General features: G+C 38.0%; 2 protein-coding genes across 4 annotated transcripts in view; both read left to right on the forward strand.

Annotated features, from left to right (window-relative positions):
• The window catches only part of LOC122402296 (neuronal acetylcholine receptor subunit alpha-7), a 175643-nt gene extending 169924 nt beyond the window's left edge, over positions 1 to 5719 (forward strand). For all 3 annotated transcript variants that reach the window (XM_043404961.1, XM_043404962.1, XM_043404963.1), the window contains one exon: positions 4122 to 5719. The gene's annotated coding sequence lies outside the window, so the exon portion shown is untranslated. The remainder of the gene's footprint in view (positions 1 to 4121) is intronic.
• LOC122402287 overlaps positions 1 to 16872 on the forward strand; it is a 684713-nt gene that overhangs the window by 409758 nt on the left and 258083 nt on the right. The gene's annotated exons all lie outside the window — the stretch shown is intronic.

Genomic DNA, 16872 nt, shown 5'->3' on the forward strand with positions numbered 1-16872 from the left:
AAATAACTGCCAAATAGAAAACTCGAGTCAGTGGTGTCCGACCATTTTACAGGTAAACGACTTAAGGTGCACGATTCGCCGCAGGAAAATTCACGCGTACACGAATTAGTGGGAACGGAGCACAATTCGACAGGAAAGATCTTCCAAGTCCGCGATGATAGGTTTCGTCGAGGTAGCGTAACAGAAATTGAGAAAGTTGTCTTTTCAACGACTGTGTTATTTTTTCTCAAAGTTGAAAGAAATATCAACGGGAAAACGACTGCTAGAAAATCTTCCTTTCATTCACGTGTACACACGTTTCGATGCCGCGTATGAAACAGGCTTCTGTAAAGACGGGTGCTCCAAATTTTGCACGACTCTGTATGTGCTTGTACCCTGGAAAGGCAATTCTGCAAACCGGTCCACAGTCTGTCGATCGTTTGTGGAACGAATGACGAAACGGAAGCTACTAGACGACCCTCGCAACCACGACTCCGGAACAATGGATCGCGCGTGCAGACATTCGACGGTCTAGTGCGTAATCACACTGAAACAGCTCGAAATGATGAAAATCAACGTCGCGGTTTTCGTGCATAGACTCTCCTGAGTCTTTTATCCTAGATTATGATCCAAACATGACAAGGACGAACCCCACTTTATAGAAAAATCAACTGCATTCTCTATTACTCTTTAATATTTGATGCTTTCTAAACGAATTAATCTTTTTTTAAACTTCTCCTTGTCATCCTTCCATAATCTTGTTTCTATTAAACGATATCAGACGACTTCCACTAATTCTAAGCGACAGTCCAATCGCCTGATCTCATTCCTACCATTCCTCTTCGCTCAAGTCACTACCTCAGTAATCTTATAAATCTTTCCACCGTTAAATTAATCGATGGTAGGAAAACCTTCCATGCTGAATTTCACGAGTTACTTTTTAACGATTATATTATTACGTATAAGTAAAAATTAAATGTACTATATTCAAACGCAGCAATTAAAAGGCTAAACTCGGTGAGATACGTACAGGGTATTCGTTCAGGCCTGAGAAAAATTTTAATGGCAGATTCTGAAGGCCAAAATCAGATGAAAATCAAGAATATCAATTTGTTAAAGAATGATTAAAAAATTTCAAATCATTCTGAAAAAATTATTGTCGGTTGCAGGGGTCGCTTGCAATCATTTTTTGTCAATAGGTATACCCCCGATATCCTACCCACTTCTGAGGAAAAAATTCATTACTGAAAATGTCTGATCAGGCGTTGATCTATTCCCCTGAAATTTTTCGCCGAAATTTAAAAGTTTCAAATCGTTCTAAAAAAAATATTTTTAGTTACTATAGTCAAATACAAGCATTTTTGGTTATTAGACATACCATCGAATTCCTACACAGTTTTGAGAAAAAAATTCGAGAAAAAGTGAAATTTTCCACAAAATAAAATAATTTCAAATCGTTTAAAAAAATTATTTTTAGCTAGGGGGATTAATTACAATCATTTTTGGTCAATAGGCGTACTCCCGAATTCCTACCCAGTTTCGAGAAAAAAATTCGAGAAAGTGTGAAATTTTCGACAAAATTAAAAGATTTCAAATCGTTCCAAAAAAATTATTTTTAGTTGCAGGGGTCCATTGCAATTATTTTTGCTGAAGTGACATACCCACGAAATCCTACCCATTTTCGAGAAAAAAATTCCGAAAGTCTGATGTCTGACCAGGCGTTGATACGTTTCACTGAAATTTCACGCGTTTCTTTAAAAAATCGTAACTCCTGAACGGATTGGACGATTTTAATTTTCGAAAATGCAAACGACGCGTATTTTAATCAAGAATATGTAGAAATTCCAAAAATATTAAAAAAGTTGGTCCTTAACCCCGTAAAATGAGAAAAAGTAGAATCCCCCATGAAAATTTTTCTCAGGGATGGTCGAAGGCCCTGTATGTACGTCTTGCTAATTATACTTGTTTCATTCGTAGGGCGACCTTGACGAAACGTAAAATTGCGTGAAATATAGGCGTATGAGATTTAGGCGAAAGCGAAAGGGGCGATAAACGTAAGAACACTTTTGGAACACGCGGCAGTTGCACTCCTCGTATCGTACAACGAATGTAAAGTTAACAATACATCGGGAAACACGCGCAAGAAACGGGTATCGTAAAAGTATCGCGTTCAGAAACGCGAACGTGACCGATTATTGCGACGCAAAAAAAAAAAAATAGAAGAAAATGAAGAACGCGATATAAAGAAAAAATAAAAAAAAAATAAAGAGCATTCGCGGCAGTAGAGTCATTGATCTCCGCATCGCACAAAACCGATATATGTAAGTCTACTTACTACGTGAAAACCTAGTCTATTTTCCCAGTGACGAAGCTGTACGGAATGAGAGAGTACTATAATTATTCAAACGACGCAGAAAACATAATAAATGAATAACTTCGAAGTGTTCTGATTAAATACTCAAATAAATATTGTATATGTATAAAAGAACTGTTTGCATGTCGTGGGACTCAATACACCGTAGTGACGTGATTAAGTATCACGAAAAGTGTCAGTAAAATAAACATAAGAAGTAAACGTAAGTAAGAGTATAAAAATGATAAAAAAATCTGAATATAATAATTTCCGTTAAAATAATCGAGGAACTTTCAAACGTAATTCTCCGAATTGAAACATTCTCGCGAACAATGGTGAAAAACGATTCGTTGGCAATCTTTTTTTTTCGAGTTACAATTAAATAACGAAGAAAACAAAAATCGTCGACTCCTGTTCGATTGTTTAAAAAAATAAAATATAAAGGACAAAGAGAATGTGTAGCATACGCAGGAAGCGCACACGGTCGATCAAAAAAATTTTCTCACGAAATCTTTCCCTATAATAATCGCCGACAATCAATTTTGCGCAACGCGAGACGCGCGCGATTCCTTTCAACAAATGGATACGTTACATGTGGATCGTATGGTGATAGATCCAGGACAGTTTTGAGAACAACGAATACGCATTGAACTCACGATAAAAAGAAAGACTAAAAAACTACGCAAGCTAGATCGAATAGGGTCAAGATCGACGATTTTAAAATCGATTTCGAGGAGCATTCGACCTGAACATTGATCCACGACCTAAAGTAATTTTTTAATCTGTTGGGAATTTTGGTCGATCTTTAACCAGAGATCCGAATCGATGAAACGTGTCGGAACGCGGTCGCAAGTATGACAGACCAAATAAATATTAACAACGGTTAAGGAAAGGGTGAATTAAAAATATAGAATTACTGCAACGGTGTAAAAGTAAAAGAAAAAAAAAAAACAAAGTTTTATATATCGATGAGACGAACGGCAAAGAGTGCATTTTTAATACGAATGCTCGTTATGGGAGATTAACGAGTATCGGCTAAGAAATTTCACACAATATTTGTATCGTTTAAGGGATCGAATTTATTAGGATCGTCTCGAAAGGCAACGCGACTGCGAAATCACGGACGTCTGCGTAGAACGTAACGAATAAGATTTAGAGATCGATGCACGATCATCGTTTTCGTCGGCGAAATGTTATCGTTTTTTGCCGAGAACATCATCGTTAATACTACTATAATTACAACTACTACTATTACTATCTATGATACTATTACTACTACTAGTGCTATGGAACGCTGTTATTATTATTTTATATTATTATTATTGTTGTTGTCATTATTTTATCATCATTCTTTCATCCATCATATATTATTATTATCGTTATTATTCTTATTATCGTTATTACTACTATCATTATCATCATTGCTGCTATTACTGCTGCTATTGCCATCATTATTACTATTGACACAAACTACCGTCATCGTAACTGCTGCTATTATTATTGCTGTTAGAGGAGAAGGTACATTATTACGCGAATACACGTTTTGGTAACCAGTTTAGTTTCGTTTCGCGTTGGTAACGATCGTAGCGTTCGATTTCTTCGAAATCACAAAGCGTTTAGAAAATTGTTGAACGGATCGAAGAAACTTCATTTCGTAAAACGTTCCAGCGAATAATTTGTTCTTGCATCGAACGACACGCGTGAAACTAACATTAAGCTTTTGAAAACATTTCGAAAACGTTTCTCGACATCTTTCGGAAACTTTTAACGCTTATCGATTGCTTTCTAGTCGACACCGACACTACTCGAGGATTGGCCAACCGATCCTTCGTTCTTCGGCTGTAACAATTGTTGCAGAATTAATCGACGCGCGAAATTTCTTATTCGAAGTATGGAATAAGTGAAATTCGCCACAACGACTTCCTCGATTATACTCTTTCCGATAGGACGGCTAGATTTTCTTGTCTGTGTTTCAAAGAAGCAGAGAAGCGGGGAACGCGAATGAAACTTGATCCGTTCGATACGGGACTCTCGATCGATCGAGGACGGACAGATCGAAGCGTGTATCGTGTAAATAACTTCTATAATAAGAATCGATTATTAATGCCGAACGCGAAACCCCCTGAGATTAATGTTCCGCCGAAAGCGACGCCATTCGGGCTGATCGATCTTCCCGATAGATCCATCGATACTCGCATAGTCCAGTTAATCATAGTCCAGAATAAACAGAACATTTTTTAAATATGTCAGAAATTTATTGAGACAAGCTTCTCGTTAAGAGATCATTTTTCTTGCGATCTTTCGTTCACTCGTAAAAGAATTTTATTAAATCGAACATTCGTTAACTAAACTGATACGAGTTCAATACCTATCTTCATTTGACGCAATTAACGCACATACTTAGGTGTTTAAACGGACTGCAAATGAAACATATACGAACTAGGTAACGATCACAGACTGTTTGAAACGAATCTGCACAGCGATAGTGGTTGCAACAGGAAAAGGACCAAGCATATGTCAGTTAAAATCCAGAATCGTACTCGAAACGTGCAGCTAAAAACTTTAAATATTTAAAAGAAGCTATTAACTGCATTCCCTCTAAATCATAATCATTAGAATCGGTATTTTCGAGCTCTATCGTCGCGCAGAAGCCTCTAATACGTATCAGTTTTTTTACAGACGGTTGCAAGCAAAAAATACGTGAAACAAATCGCGTAGAGTTATTTTTTTACCACTTTTCTGGCTTTTTTTTTTACTTTCCGTGCCGATGCGTGCTTCGAATCGTAAGTTAATACATTGATATCGCCACGAGCAATCCACCATGAACGATTCTTTCGCCAGAACGAATCCAAAACGAGAAAATGACATTTCGAAACAAAAGTCACAGAGCAGTGGTGCACAATTTTCTTCTTAAAATTGAATTTCAACCGAACACGATAGGAAATTTGTTTAAAAATTCTCCAAAGCAAATTGCATTACGATTGCAAGAATTTACAAGACGATACTTGGAGATTTCGCGCGTAGGAAAAAATGAAAACGTTAAACACTGTTGATCAGTGCGCTCCAGTTGATTCGAAACGGTAAACGAACGGAGCTCGAAATCAATTTCCAGCTTGATGAGAAAGCAAGAGCGATCTGGTCCTTTTATTCTCACCGATGCTCTTCGATTTCGCGAACGCGTCGCCGCTGGACCGTTGCGAATCGCATCCAACGTACGAAAAGTGTTCGACGTGGTTTGGGATGGCCCGATAGTCGAATCATTTGGTCGAGAAAACGCGACGCAAAACGGCAACCCGTTCGATCCGATTTAACTTTGCCATAATTCGACTATGACTAACGAATGGACTCGAACGTCCGCACCAATACGGACGGGGCGTATTTCCGGTCGACTGGCCCACTGATCGAAACCAGAATTGGGCAAATTTCATTCACCGGTAACGAATATCAGATTCACTAAATTGATTTACGTTAAAAAATTCCGAGGTTTAATTTTACGAGCTCGATGATACGCTTTTGCAAAGAAAAAAAAATTTTTTGCAGTTTACAGTAAGATGGAAATCGTAATTTAATTTTACGAGTTCGATGATACGCTTTTGCAAAGAAAAAAACAATTTTTTGCAGTTTACAGTAAGAAGGAAATCGTAATTTAATTTTACGAACTCGATGATACGCTTTTGCAAAGAAAAAAAAATTTTTTGCAGTTTACAGGAAGAAGGAAATCGTAATTTAATTTTACCAGTTCGATGATACGCTATTGCAAAGAAAAAACAATTTTTTGCAGTTTACAGGAAGAAGGAAATCGTGAAATCTGTTTTTATTTTTGTTGCTCGTTTCTCTCGCGTGTTGATGATAACGGTGTCAAAATTTAACGCGTCTTCATTCGCGGCTAATTGCTGTCAATTACGGGGAAGCTCTGCTTGACGAACGAAGGCGAGCAAGGTGCAGGAAATAGCGAGGCTTATCGTGGAAATTGCCAATCGTCGTCTAATTTACCGGCTCGCAGCCAATTTCGAGTTGATACCGAAGATCCAGGACGCGACCACCTCTCGATACTGTGCATCTACGTGCTTGGACCAGATATTCTCGCTTTATTTAAACATTTCTCCATCGTTACATTCTGTAAACTAATTTTCAGAACACTCTATCTAAATTTCTCTCAAATAAACTCTTCCAAGGATCAGTTTTTCATAAAATCTCCACCCCTGAATATCTATGGAGGATAATAAGCGACAAGTATCTGTAAAACGTTGATTTCTTGTAGCTTGTCTCGCGAGTAAATAAAAGTTGACAAAGTGAAAAGCTAGGTCGACGAACGGAACGTGAAAGTGGCTATAACTTTGGCTATAAAACCAGCAACGAGCCCGTTCTTTTACCCGTTTTTAAGCTTGAAATCGATCCTGCGAGACGTAGAATGTTTTGTCTAGATTCTCCGTTTATCCTAGCTGGTTGTACTATTTTCTGTTGCACGCGAGAATACACAATTCGATGCTCGAATGGCGCCGCTAGCGACAGGTAGAATCAGAGCGCGATAGAAACGGTTGTTAAATTTTAAGGGATTTTCGTTTCAGCCGAGAGAGAGAAGAATTATTGTAAAGCGCATCGTATTGATATACATATTATACATACGCATACATTGAGGACACGAATATACATACACGTATAAATATAGAGGCGAGCGCGTATGTATAGATATATATATATATGTATACACGGACAGAATATATACATATATCTATATGCATTACGTATAAATATATAAATAGGCGTTTGCTTAGGTGATATGTTATATAAATATGAATTCTATAAATTATATATATAAATATATAAATATATAAATAAAAAGAAGATTTAACACAATCCTCGCGTATGCACGAGGGGTGTAAAGGTGTGTTGAATAAAACGAGAACCGCAAGACGTTCGAGCACGTTCGACTAACGGATAATCGCCAAAGTGTTGATAAATTCTAATGCTAAGAGGATTCATTAATGAACTAAATACAAAGGAATTGAATTAGGTTACACGGGCAACCAAAGTAGTCTGTCCCCATATTCGTCTCTGTTCCTATTTCTCTGCAAATGTACGGTCACGTACGCTCGTGTACGCGGAGGGGTTGATTTTGTATCGTTCGTTCGGATCGTTTCTCGGCCGCGTAACGGAACTCGCGTAATTAATAAATACTGTGATCGGTGTTAACTGTGAAACGTCGACTTCGTATCCTCGCGACCGACTTAGCTGGAATTATTTTTTACTCGATACGTTCGATTAGTTTTCTGAACGTCGGGCGAACGTTAATTAAGAATAAGCCAGCGAGTCCAACAAAACCGGGTAAACCTTTGTGTACATTTATATAAACACACGATATGTATATGTATATGATACTTGTAAGCTTATTACGGAATACGACAGAAAAAAATACGTGGAATTTAACGAGATGTAAAGAATCTTCCAACGACGAATATATCTTCCGCGCGTGTCCGTCTCTGTTCCTCGCGCGTCCTTCGTTAAAAGAGAATGATCGTTAATCGTGACACAGTCGATGAGACGAGAAGATGCTTTTCCTTGTTTTTACACCTGTCCCTCGTATCCTTTCACCAGGACTCTATTTTCTCTATTATCCCTCTCCGTCTCTCGAAAACGAACGAGGAAACACAAGACCAAAAAGAAACGCTCGTAAACCCCGTAAATCTGAGTTCACGCGATCTATCGACAAAACCCAAATCATCGTCACTCGAAAAGACGCACAATGACGACTAGATCGTTACGATCCGAGAGTGAGAAGCGTATTTCGATCATTATTTACCATTGTATATATCTCTGTATGTACAACACATACACACACACACACTCGTTGATCACGTGCATGGGTATACACGTGTGCGTACACCGGCTGGATCACCACATATTTCAATCATTATCTATTGATTTAGAAAATGTGACGTATATCGAACCTTTTCTGTAAATAAAATCATTGCAACAAAGTCGTGGTTTCCTAACAGAATTAAAATACTTTCTAATTTAATGAGCATCTAGAGGTGATCCACCCTGTGTGTACACACACGCGTGTACGTGTGTGCATAAAATACATACACCTTACACGCATATACAGGCAAAGAGGCCGCAATCAGAAAGCGAAATTTAACGAAACGGTACGTCGAATGATAATTGCCAAGCCTCTCCGAAGAGTGTGTTGGTTCGATCATGTTCGTTGGAACGAATCCCCTAAAGAAGACATTAATTAATGGTTGATGAGTTTTGAAATCTCTCGAAATTCTTCCTAATTTCCTAATCCTAATTTCGTCGCGGCGACCACGATCGTATCGAACGTTTCTAAACAATTCTGGTATTTATCATTCGAACCACTGTTCAGCACCCTCGTGCTCTAGCCGTTGAATCGATCCATAGGCGTTTAAACGTGGTTTAGAATAATTATGCCTACGAAGGGAGTGCAGTCTGCACAAAAAAAAAAAAAAACAGAAGCGAGCCCAAGGGGGATAATTAATAAATAATTAAATAAGGACTAAGAAATAAAGCCGCGCGGTATGCTCAAAACGTAGAGGAAAGTTTTATCTCTGTACATGCGCTTAAGAGAATCCTTACCTAGAAATATTACAATTATTACGATGTTATTAATGAGACGCGAATAAGGAATTCGGTGTGGTGCGAACGGACACGATTTGTCAATGGGTTTTTTTAGAATTAAGTTTAATAATACGCGAGCCGACGGGGGCGACACTCGATCCCGTTCGCGCGGCACGAAGGATAATTTCGATTAATCGACGCGGTGAATCGCACGCCAGTGTAAAAAAAAAGAAACGAATAATAAAAAAAAAAGAGTGGCTTGAAAATTGATTTTAAAAAGGCTGACGATGGTACCGGGGACGCGTCGAAAATCGTGAAACGAACGAAACGATGGCGATTCCTCGTGCAAAATTCATCGAACGATGTTGCAATTGATCTTTTCTCCTACGAAGCTTTTGTACGTTGCTTGTTGATCTCACCATCTTTTAACTATACTACTGTCTGAAATTTCGACAACCTAAGATAGAAATTGTGAAAACGTGGCAGCCATAAATTATGACAATCTGAAAGACTACCATATAACAGCTAATATTTACAATAGAAAACAAGTATGGGGAAATATTATTGCAGATTTTGCATGAGGAATCACGATCTTCTCGATCGCGTAACGATTTTTGATCCTCTATTGGTTCTATTTAAAAATTTTCAGGAGAACCTCGCTACAAGTTTGGAACATTGTGACACGTTTATGAATAATTATTAAAAAGCATATGAAACATAATGTAACGAAACTGGTCAAGGATTTATTTATTACCGTCCCTTGGAAGATCGCGTGGGAGATTGAATTCAATTCAATATTAAATTAAAGATAATGGAAAGGCGTAATCTTATAATAGATCGTTGTTCGACTGCATTACAAGGACGATCTTATTTATACTTAGTATGTAGAACGCCCCGTGGAAAACGCGCGATTTGCAGCCAGTTATTGGATTCTTTTATGCATAATTGAGACCGTGCATTGCCTTTGACCATCTACTTTCAAGGACTAATTGTAATATATCGATCGTCGGAATAAATAAAGTGCGTAAAGGTAAATTAAATAATTTTTAATTAGCCGACCGAGGGGGAATTCTAATATAAAGCCACTCGTATACCACGTCTGTGAGATAAGTGCCTAGACGCGCCATCTATCGCATTTTTTAGGTCCATGGGGTTTTAGAACCCCATTGCCATGCCGGTATCACTCGCAACCTTACCAACGACCTATAGAAAACGATCTTAGCGCTTAAAAAGGTAAGAAATGAAATTGGAGGAACCCTTCTTTATCAACAAACTGAATCTGTACCGACCAAAGTCGGGCATCAATTGTTAATTATTGAAAAAAGAATAAATTCATTTTTATTATTCGTATATATGAGCGGACATATATCATTTCAGATATCACTTCTGATACATCTGGCAACGTGTAACCATTACTGCTGGCTTCTGCTGGCCTCTGCCAACATGTGCGGGCTTCTGCCTGCCTCTGCTGACCACTACTGACCACTGCTGACCACCCCTGATGCTTCCGACAACGTGTGACTGATTACAACTTGCCACTGCTTGCCCCTGCTGGTCTCTGCTTGCCTCTGCTGTCCCCTACTGACCCCTGTTAACCCCTGCTGACCACTGCTGACCCCTGCTGACCACTGCTGACCACCACCAATGCTTCCAACAACGTGTGACGATTACAACTTGCCACTGCTTGCCCCTGCTGGTCTCTGCTTGCCTCTGCTGTCCCCTACTGACCCCTGTTAACCCCTGCTGACCACTGCTCACCCTTGTTAACAACTTCTGCCATGATATATATGTATTAAAACATTGTATAATGTAAATCTATGACAATAAATGATATAATTACAAAGAATTCGAAGTGTTCTCACCATTTTTTACCTTTCTCTTCCTCTCCAAATCATTACCTTAGTTATAAGACTCCCTGAAACTCCTTGGTTTCCCTGAACCCACTAGGAAGTCGTAAAACTCAGAACTTTGCTAAAAATGCAGAGTTTCCAAGAATTTTCGGCGTTTCCAAGAAATTTCAGGACTTTCCAGCTGTTTCAGGACTTTCCAGCTGTTCCAGGACTTTCCAATTGTTTCAGGACTTTCCAGCTGTTTCAGGGCTCTTTCGTTGTTTCAGGACTTTTTCGTTGTTCCAGGGCTTTCCAGCTGTTTCGACTTTTCGCTGTTTCAGGGCTTTTTCGTTGTTTCAGGGCTTTCCAGCTGTTTCAGGGCTTTCCATCTGTTTCAGGACTTTCCAGCTGCCTCGACTTTTCGTTGTTTCAGGGCTTTCCAGCTGTTTCAGGACTTTTAAATTTTTGATTTTGGCAGCAAGTACGAGAGCTGGACACTTTGGGAATCCAATTTTAACCGGAAAAACGGTCTCTTAAAACTAAGGCAATGATTTGGAGAGGAAAAGAAAGGTAAAAATGATGAGAACACATAGAATTCTGTTAAATTACATCATTTATTCCCATATATTTACATTATACAAGGCTAGAACTTATACATCATGTCAGAAGTTGATAACAAAGGTCAGCAGTGGTCAGCAGTGGTTAGCAGTGGTCAGCAGTGGTCAGTAGGGGTTAGCAGGGGTCAGCAGGGGTCAGAAGGGGTCAGCAGGGGCCAGCAGGGGCAAGCAGTAACATGTAGTAATCGTCACACGTTGTCGGAAGCATCAGGGGTGGTCAGCAGTGGTCAGCAGTGGTCAGCAGAGGCCAGCAGAGGCCAGCAGAGGCCAGCAGAGGGATGCAAAGGCATGCAGAGACCAACACGGGCAAGCAGTAGCCAGTTGTAATCGTTATACGTTGTCAGAAATACCAGGAGTGGTCAGCAGAGGCCATCAGATACCAGCAGGGGCAGGCAGAAGTAGTAATCGTTATACGTTGTCGGAAGTATCAGCCACATTGTTAATATCCATCCTGTGCACACGAATCAATGCGACAAACTTTATTCTACAATAATAACCAACAAATAGCAGCATATATGCCATATCGAGTTCACAACAATACACTCTTACCCAATAAGAGAACAGATTATTATACATATATCAGGGAGTTTCTTAAATAGCTGAATGAACTGAAACGATAAACGATTGAAGAAAACTAAAACGGAGAAACACAAACTATAAAACTGATATAATACACCAAAAATACATTTCTATCTTTCCACTTGTTAACATAAATAACACGTCACCCGCAGCCAACATACTGGGAATATTGTTGGGGTTCTTAACAATCTCCTTTATCGAACATTGGTATGAGATTTTTTAGCACCAGATGATATATACCATGTTTTACGGATTAAAAGTTACCTACAGTGGATCTGTACCTACAGACGTGGTACAAAATACATGTTCTAAAAGAATTATTTTCAGTTGCGAGGGTCAATAACAATAATTGTTGGTCAATAAACATAGCCACGAAATCCTACTCATGTTCGAGAACATAATTCTGATGTAAAGTCTATTGGTATACCTCGACTGTGAGATAACTGCCTAGACGCGACATCTATCGCATTTTTTAGATTCATGGGGTTTTAGAGCCCCATTACCATGCCGGTATCGCTCGCACCCTTACCAACGCCCTATAGAAAACGATCGTAGCGCTCGAAACAGTAGGAAATGAAACTAGAGGAACTCTTTTCTTTATCAACAAACTGAAGCTGTATGGACCAAAGTCGGACATCAACTATGATTGAAAACTCACCAACTAGAATTAAGTCCTGGTTCAAAATTAGGAACAGCCGTCTCAGACACCGCAAGAGTTTAGCTGATGCAGCTAAATCAGCTGCTTTGTAATTGTTGGATACTACCCTGGCAAGCAAACGCGAAAAAATAATCGCAACACTAAAAACAATCGCGATAAAATTCATATTATATTTACAACGCGAGTAATTTTTATATTTCGCAACGCTAATACAAACCGCAATTAGTATTTACACGCAACTCTACCCTGGAAAATCAAACGCGAAAAATTCTCATTGTTCGCAACACTAAATGGAACTTTACAATTAATGTGAATTATTTGCAACTGTAACTAGGCAAAGAAACGCGAATAATTCATACTACGCAACGCTGATAACAAACCGCTATAAAAATTCTTATTCGCGACACTACTCTGAAAGAAAACGCGAAAAATATTCATCGTTCGCAACTCTAACAGCTATTGTGATATATTGTTCTTAGTCGCAACGCTAACCTAGAAGCAAACGCGATACTATTCGTATACCGCGACACTAATAAAATCGCGTATTAAATAATGCGCAACGCTAATTTTACTACGGCGTACAGCCGTTCCAGGCGGCTTCATGGTACTGGAAAAAGTACCATCTGAAAAGCTACAAGTACTACAACTACTGGCGACTATAATGACGTAATAGGAACATGGAATGACTCTCCATCCTCATCCGAAGATGAAGATGCAGAGCCATTTGTTGCAGCCCACTCTTGCGACAGTTTGTCAGGGCCTCTTCGACTCCTGAGAGTCTCTTCTTTCTTCGGCGGTCCTGCCAAAGCCTGAAACTTAAACCTACGCTCGAGATTCCGTGCAATACACAGTTCGTCAACGATTCTACGAATCGTTATCGGAACAGGTGTGAAGAAACTCGAGCGGGACGAGCGTTTCGGGGATCCTACCGCGAAAGAACACGACCGCGAAGAGCGACTAAAAAGCCGCGCGATTCCAAAAATCGAAAGCAAAACCAAAACAAACGGTGCAATCCGTTTGGATCGGCTAACGTTTCGATTCTCAAAATCGAACTACAGGTACAGGACCTTTGGCAGTCCTGCCCTGACCCTACCTACTTACATCTAACACACATACCAGAAAGTAAGTTACCTACCTACCTAACCCTGTATTTAATAAATTGCAAAACTCATTCTCGCAAACATACTCTCCACGGTTCTCACACATAATGTCCGGGCGCAAAACCCTACACTAGAGAGGAAGCCCCGGGGTTCCTCCGACACCCGAACATTGCAAACATTCACACTCTAATTTTTACGTACCAATGCCTGAAATCAACTGACAAAGGCAAGTGACCATTGCGTATCTTTATTACACATATTACGTTACTTTAATGTAATAAAATCTTTGATAAAATATATTCTATAAATGAAACAAATTAATATATTATTGTGTAAATAATCGTAATCGAATTTCTTCGGTTTATTATTGAAAATCTGAAGTTAATTGTTGTTTATACTTTATTAAATATTCTGTACTATGATCCACGCGTATGCAAAAAATATGAGCAAGACGGAATAGAATTTTATTTGGAAATTATACTGAACTTTTAAAACGACGCAATTCCACAGCCTAACCACACACACACATGTGGAAATTACGTCGCGCACGATACACTAACTCAATGTCAGTTGCAGATAGATATTATTAGTAATTTCTATAAACTAAATCATCGTGCCCATTGCCATCGCTCACTCAGGTAACACCTGGGCACCTGGGCGAGTTCAGGCAAAGAACACGGAATGGTATCCTGCAAATCCTGAACTAGAAAGAGTGATTAATAAATAATAAAGACGGCATTTTTCATTTAATTTTCAAATAAAGTGACTCAACTTTTTGTTTGGATGTATTAAAAGCAAAACACGTTAATATTAAAATATGAGAAATGTTGTTATTAAAGAAAATTATTGCAATTAAAATTTAATTATCTAAAAGAAAAAAATTTAATTAAGTATTTATGATAAAACAATTTATTTCGACAATTTTAGATATACCATTTAAATGAATTTATTGAATTATTAATTAATATTTTCAAATATTCTTGGTAGATTCTGTCGTCAAAGTTTAAAAAAAAATGATAATAGAATACAATGCTTGTTACTTTGACTCAAAAATCTATCAGTCGCGAATTGTCTTCTTGTACGTAAAATACAATATATTTTGTAATAATTAAGGAAACAATTAATATTCAATAATATATATTCCATATAACTACAGTATTATTAGAATAATCATTTTAAAATGAATGTAAAAAATAAGTAAAGAAAATATTTAATATATTTTCATTTATAAATGTTCTTAATAAAAATGATTTATTACTCTGTAAAATATTTATTTATGATATCTAAGAAACACAGAGCACAAGAAGACCCTATCCTAACTACAAAATAAAATAATGTTCCTATTCACGGGTATAAAGAATACCCGCGGTCATTATATTCGCCAAAAATACTACGTATACAACCGGTCGCCCGTGTTGATTAGGACCTTTCGTCCTACAACATGATTGGGGACCAGAGGAACAAAAACACATGCGACTCACCAACCGTTGACTACGACGATCCTCTAGGTAGACCTCTGCGATGCTGCTTCCCAGTCTAGTCATCAACGAAATCATCTGCATGGTCCTGCTGGTTGCCAGGATGTAGGGATGTAATCTGGAAACTGTAAAGAATAAGGAAACAATTATAATCTACCGTAAAAATTAAAAACAATTCGTAATTTAATATACAAATATCTACATGCTCAAAGTTGAGCAACACTTACATTTTTTACTCGTGGAGTATCGCCCAAAACTCCACATCAGTGATGCACTGATTCTAATACCGGTGACGAGTTATTGTACTTTTCAAAGGAATAATAGAAAAAGATATTAAAGAAAATGGTAAACCAACGCGACCGAAAATCTAAGTCGACGAACAAGAGGCTCTACTGTCGCGAGTTAGAAAACAAAGAGCCACGACGCTCTGGAGAAGATAGACAAATGCGCAATATACACTGACTCGACCTTCCCGTGTGCCTAAAGTATAAACAAAACTCTACTCGAAGCAACTGTGCTTCGACAAACAATCAACTAATCTACGAGACAAACACCGATTCTACCGACCGCATTGCGCGCGATCACAAAAATTTCTGAAAAAAAATGCTGAAATAAAAAATAAAAAATAATTAAATAATCACTCGGACTTGTTTATTTCTAGATTTAGTATTAAATTTAACCGATAAAATGACAAAATTACGTAAATATATATAGGTACATACTTACTTGTTATAATGAAGATGATTTTCCAATATTCCATTTTCAATTACTTCCATTAGCCATTGTCAATTCCTCCCATGTGCCATTTTCAAACATGGCGTCGATTGCGTGCCGGTAGCATCCCTTCCAGTTGACCTCGAACAGTCAGAATCTGTAACAGCAATGAAACACATATTACGATCCAATGAGTTAAAATAAATATACCTATAACATAATTAAACATCGACTGAACCCGAAATATGGTCCATGAATTGTTAATTATGTTTACAGACTTTATAATTCACGACAATTATGTGTGGGAAGAGCGCGAACGAAACAGATCAAACATTTTTCGCGATTCCGATTGACTTGAACGTCAGAAACGTGTTAATATTATATGAAAATACTAACAGACAGTAAAGGAAAGTACTACGAGCGATTTGGAACATTAAGATGACAATAATTAAAAATTACGTACCTCATTAGACGCGTAACCTGCCAACGCGTCTCATCACACGAGTTTCCAGAAGACGAATGGCGGGCAGGACTATCGCGGGGGGTCAAGGAGTGGGGGGAGTGGGGTGAGATGGTCACGTAGTCCAACGCCGCGACTTTTGATTTTATTTCCGAAGAAAAGGTTAAATCATATACTGAAAATAAATAAAGTAAATATGTAAAATAAATAAAATTAATATTAAAAGATATCAGACAAACAATTAATTAATGTTTTATTGTCTTTATATGCTTGTGACGTCAGAATGAATAACAGCCAATCACAGGCGCTGTTTGAATATCGAATATCGATCTGTTAATCGACATATAAGTAACTAGATCAATTGAATTATATTAATTGTAACTATAGAAACATATAACGTGTAAATATTAACTTTTAAACTAAATTGGAAGCAGTTTACAATGCAAATGTTCCTTTTGTTTATAGCATATTTTCGAAAATTATTTATTTCAGTTTTCACTAGATTTACATAAAAATCTATCTTGAT

The sequence above is a fragment of the Colletes gigas genome, unplaced genomic scaffold, assembly GCF_013123115.1.
Source record: "Colletes gigas isolate AHSC1104 unplaced genomic scaffold, ASM1312311v1 Colletes_gigas_Sc00034, whole genome shotgun sequence".
Lineage (NCBI taxonomy): Eukaryota > Metazoa > Arthropoda > Insecta > Hymenoptera > Colletidae > Colletes > Colletes gigas.